At 58.0% G+C, this 5,504-nt stretch overlaps 1 long non-coding RNA gene across 1 annotated transcript; it reads right to left on the reverse strand.

Moving 5' to 3' along the window:
- Positions 1-1,756: 1,756 nt before the first annotated feature.
- Positions 1,757-4,957, reverse strand: LOC138847004 (uncharacterized). The gene is made up of 2 exons (XR_011384569.2): positions 4,302-4,957; positions 1,757-3,601 (listed from the first exon to the last, which is right to left on the reverse strand). It is a non-coding gene; the product is annotated as an uncharacterized LOC138847004 (long non-coding RNA).
- Between the last annotated feature and the right edge of the window lie 547 nt (positions 4,958-5,504).

The following is a 5,504-nucleotide window of genomic DNA, read 5'->3' on the forward strand; positions in this document are numbered from 1 at the left end:
GCTGATCCGATGGCAGGAGCCAGGTGCTTCTCCTGGTCTCCCATGGGGTGCAGGGCCCAAGCACTTGGTGCAGCAGGCAGAGGATTAACCTACCGTGCCACGGTGTCGGCCCCTATCTCTTCTTTCTGAAACATGTATGTATGTATTTGCGAGGCACAGAGACAGGAAGAGAGAGCGCTCTATTGTTTTGTTCACTTCCCAAATGCCCACAGCAGATGGGACTGGCCAAGGACATACACCGGGATCCAGGAACTCAATCCAAGTCTCCCACATTGGTGGCCACAGCCAGACACCTTGAGCCATCACCGTGGCCTCTCAGGATCCGCCTTAACAGGAAGCTGGAACCAGAGCCAGGAGCCGAACCCAGGTGAGACAGGATAGACCCGGGCTCACTCACTCAAGCGCCTTCCCACCTGCCATGTATCCATCATTTCTGGCTCCAGACCAACCAGGAGCAAAGTGTGTCCAGACCCTAACTGCAGAAGACCCCCTGTGGCCCAGATGGGACCCTCTGGGGTGGCGGTAGTGAGCGTGCCATGTGTGAGAAGCCCAGCAGCTCACGTGCAGAGCCCCAGACCAGGTGCGGCTGGAGGTGCTGTGTGCCGAGGGAGAACCACCACACCTCCCCGACTAATAAAGACCCCTGCCCAGCTCCCACCATGGAGCCACCCAGCAGGACCTCTCTCCGCTGTGCGGTCTCCCTTTATGAGACCATAAGCCTCTAACTGACCTTGTCTGGGTTGCAATGCACATCGGCTTCTTGTCAATATCTGTTCGCGAGTGAACCCCTGAACCTGGGTCCGGTATCACAGGTGTGCCCATGTGAGACGTGGGCATCCCAACTGCTGGGTTAGACGTCTGCTCTCTGGATTTCCTTCTTATTAAAAAATATTGAAAGGCAGGGTGAGAGAGGATAGAGGAGAGAGAGTGAGAGAGAGAGAATATGAATGAATCTTCTATCCATTAGTCCACTCCCCAAATGGTCACAGAACAGTCCGGCCTGGGCCAGGCTGAAGCCAGGAGTCTGGAAACCTACCCGGGTCTCCCACATGGGTGGCAGGGGCCCAAGCACTTGGGCCATCCTCTGCTGCCTTCCCTGGATCAGAAGTGGAGCAGCTGGGACTAGAACCAGCACTCTTGATGGGATGCCAGCATCACAGACAGCCGCTTAACCTCCTGTGCCTCACGCTGGCCCCATGCATTTCCTGCTTGAAGCAGGGAGTCTTTTTCATTGGCTCAAACCTCCCTGAGCACCTGCTACATGAGCAGCCTGGAGACTGGAGGTGGCTCGGATGGAATCTGTCTTGGAGGAATGCATTTGGGTGAGGCCAGGGAAGGCAGCTGCCTACACCCACGAGTGCAGTGCGGGGCTCTAGACCCCAGGCTGGAAGGCCCAGCATGAACAAGCTCAGACACTGAGTCTGCAAGATGAGGGGGCAGGGGCCTACCAGGGATGGGAGCAGGCGTTCCCAGCAGAAGGGACAGCTTTAGAAAGCTCGGCGTGAGGAGCGAGAGGGCACCGCGCGGCTGAGAAAGTCGAGGTGTGAGATGCAGCTGCAGAGGGCGACGGGGCCCCCCAGGAAAGGTCTGAATTCCAGATCAAGGAAGCAAGGAAGACCATGGCCCCATAGGCATCAGGAGCGCACGGTGGGGCCAAGAGGAGGGAAGGGGAGGAGATGTGCATCTAGAAAGATCTTCCACTGGGGAGGGTGCGGAGGCATGGAGCCAGGGAAGTTTATTGAAAGCATCCAATTCCTTTATTTTTAAAATATTTATTTATTTATGTGAAAGTCAGAGTTACACAGATAGCAGGAGAGGCAGAGAGAGAGAGAGAGAGAGAGACAAAGTGTGTGTGGGGGGCCCTCCATCCGCTGGTTCACTCCCCAGTTAGCCACAACGGCTGGAGCTGCGCTGATCCGAAGCCAGGAGCCAGGAGCCAGGAGCCAGGAGCTTCCTCTGGGTCTCTCACGTGGGTGCAGGTGCCCAAGGACTTGGGCCCTCTTCCACTGCTTTCCCAGGCCACAGCAGAGAGCTGGATCAGAAGAGGAGCAGCCAGGACCAGAACCGGCGCCCATATGGATGCTGGCACTGCAGATGGTGGCTTTACCCGCTATGCCACAGCTCCGGCCCCAACCAATTCCTTTATTTTATAAGTGCACAATCTGAAGCGCCTAGCAGTGAAGTGACTTGGCCAAGGTCACTCAGCAAGGTCAACAGCAAAGTCTGGGCTTCTGCTCCTAGGTCCTGCCTCCAGCACGTGCTTCCTCCCCTGCCTGGCCCAAGATGTGCAGGAGGAAAAGCTGGCCACAGAGATGTCCTGGTCATCGTCCACTTCTGAATCCAGTGTGTTCTCTGCTCTTATCGCAGGCCAGCCTGGCAGGACATAGATGGGGACGCGTCCCCTGAGGTCAGGGCTGGGAGCGCTGTCGGTCGGCTACAGAAGATGCTGCCGCCGCTGCCGCTACACTAGTCGGGGAGCTCTCCAGCCACAGGAGGAAGCCGGGAGCCAGGGGATGGAGCCACGGTGATTTATGGCTGACTGCACAGAAACAGCAGGACACTAATGTCCCTGGCTGGCCTGCTTGTCTGCCAGCTCGGCCAGAGAGGATGCGTTTAAAAGGTCATGTCCTCCAGCACCGGAGAAGTGGGATAGAGGGTGCCCTGGTGTCATGCGGGGGGGGGGGGTCACCCAGGGCAAGGCCCTGCCTTTCCTGGCTGAGCAGGTGCAACCTGCAGCTGGAAGTGCAGAAGGTCTGTCTGGGTTCGAATTCAGGTGCTGTCACTCAGTCGAGCCTCTGTCTGTCCCAGCTTCCTGGTCTACCAACCAGGGACGATTCTGAGTCTGTTGACCCCTTGGGCTTCCGCCATCTTTCAGTCCCACGGCCCCGGTCTGCACAGCTGCGGCGTGCCAACGGCTTTCCTTACAGAAGCACGGGCTGAATCTAGAACTATGACTCATCGCACTTGCGTATGGCACTCAGAGCTCATTTGGTCGAATGTTTCATCTTAAAGTTGGGGAAATTTGAGACCCCAGAGAGAGGATGGGCTTTGCACACAGAGCTGGGGGCCAGGCAGAAGGTAGGAGGCTCCTTCTGCACCTCCTCGCTCCAGGTTTGTGGCAGGGGAGGAGGAAACCCGGCTCTGGCCTCTGAAGCAGCCCTCGGGGGTTTAGGGGGCCTGGGGGAGGGCAGCTGCAGCTCTAAGCCAGGAGCCTTTAAAACTCCAAAGGGGAGCGAAGGCAGAGCTGGCCGGCTCTCCCCTGCACCAGTGGAGGGAAGCTTCCGGCATGTGGACACTACAGATGCTTTGGGACATCTTTTTCTTTGCATCTGCTTTATTTTTCTCAAATAGATTTGGCCTGAGGGGTGTGTGTGTGTGTGTGTGTGTGTGTGTGTTTCCAAGTGCATTAGACTGGTGGGGGAAGGAACTGGGTGGAGAGGTCAGCGAAAAAAAGCTGCAATGTGGCAGGAAGTTCCCAGGATTCAGCATCTGGGGCTCGACTCATTGACACATTTGATCCACATGTGGACAACTGGCGTGGCCAGAGAGGGCTGGTTCCCATGCAGCTGGGAGACCCAGGCCACGGTGGGTCAGCTCTGGCCTGCAAGGAGGAAGAGAAAGGAAGAGGAATGACTTGGCGAACAGTCCTGCGAGAGACAGAAGGAAGTGGGAGGGCTTATTCACCAGCAGGGTTGCATTCTGCTGGGCGATGTGGTAAGAGAGGCCAGGCCAGATCCCATGTTGGAGGAGGGGAGACACAGAACTATTTCTAGATCCTCTCCCCACTCAGCCCATCTCCCACACGCTGGTCCAGAGTGCACGCATGCCTGCCTGCCTGCATCACGTCTTTATTTCACATGTGCCATGCACCGACTCCGAGCCAGACTCTAAGTACCAAGCAGTGAGAAGTTAAAGACGACGACAAAATGCAAAACTGATCCTTTTTTTTTTTTTTTTTAATTTTTTGGGCATGGTTAAAAATCTCTCATGGCATTCCTATGTATGGCAGAATAAAAAGTTAGAACTCCTTAGGCTGCCATTCGGTGCCCCTTATGTGCCTGACTCCATCAGCAGCCCCCATTAAGGATCACCGGGGACACCAGGCACGGCAGACTCCTTGCCTGTTACAACGTAAGGGAGGGACTCCCGGCCCTGAAGCCCTATCATCCTGCCACGGCTGGGTCGGGGATGTCAGCAGCCTCCCTGCGGCAGGTTTTCAGAAGCTCCTCCTATCCAGCCAGGAAGAATCATTAAAAAAAAAAAAAAATCTATATATCTATCTATGTATTTGCAGCACTTACCTCCTAAATTCTGCCAGGACAGGTTCCTCCGACATCTAGCAGAGTCTAGAATATTCCCCTCACAGAAACTCATGTGAGGTTCAGAGCCCTTCCTTGGACTCCCTTTTTTTGCTTTCTAACCCACATTATTGATTTTTATCTCGCTTGTTTTGTGGGGCAGGGATTTTTTTTTTGCTGCTTCGTTCATTGCTGGGAGCATAGCAGGCGCTCAATACCTGTCGAACGACTGATGCAAAGCAGGCAGGCGAGGGTGGGTGCGCGCTGTGGAACCCAGGAATAAGCCTGTGTCAGGGTGCAGGTGCTGGGTGGGGGCAGAGGGGTGGCCCGCCCCAGCCGCAGTGTCATGGAGATAAAAAATTCTGCAGCTCCACCCGGAGCGGAGGAACGGGCTCCGACGCGTCCCCTGGGGACGTGAACCAGGGTGCCCAGCCGCTATTCCGCTTCCTACGTGTCACCCGGACAGGTCCAGCAGCCTCCAGGGGGACTGCGGACCTGGAGCCTCGCTTGGGGACAGAGAGTCCCCCGCTTCAGGCAGCCGTCGCGCGGGGGAGCGCCATGCTGACAGGCTGGAGCTACCGTGTCCGCGCCCCCTCATTCCCTCTCCCGGGCCCTGCTCCCCGCCATGACCGGCTATTCTGCCTGGAAAACAGGGTCTGGGCTGGGGCCCCGCCCCTCCCCGGGTAACTGCCCAGAGGACATGGGGCGGGGCCGTGAATCAGCACTCGCTCCGACCGTTGCCGCCCTCGTCCCCGCCAGAGGTCTCCCGTGTCCGCCGGTTTAGGAGCCCCATCCTCCCACGCCCCTGCGCGCTATGCACACTGGGAGATGTAGTCTCGGCCGCCCTTTTGTCTTCGGTTTCCTCAATGCGCCGGTGGACGGCGTTGTGAACTACAACTCCCAGGAGCCCACGCGCGCCCTAGGCCCGGCCGGCCCGGGGCCTGAAGGGGGGAGGGGAGTCTGGAGAGGCTTAGGCAAAGGAATCCGGGTGCAGTAAAAAAAAAAAAAGGGGGGTGGGTGGGTGGGAGCGTGGCGGGGGGCAGCAGGGAAGCAGAGGACACTCGCAAGACCGCAGCGGGCCGAGCTGCGGGATGGGGGACCGAAGCTCGAGCGGCGCGAATGCCCGGGCGGGGCCTGGGCGGGCGGGCGCGCGCGCGCGCGGGTGAGTGGGCGGGGCCGCTTGCGTCACGCGGCGTGGGCGGGGCC

The sequence above is a fragment of the Oryctolagus cuniculus genome, chromosome 19, assembly GCF_051225735.1.
Source record: "Oryctolagus cuniculus isolate XC-2025 breed Fujian yellow rabbit chromosome 19, ASM5122573v1, whole genome shotgun sequence".
Taxonomy (NCBI): domain Eukaryota; kingdom Metazoa; phylum Chordata; class Mammalia; order Lagomorpha; family Leporidae; genus Oryctolagus; species Oryctolagus cuniculus.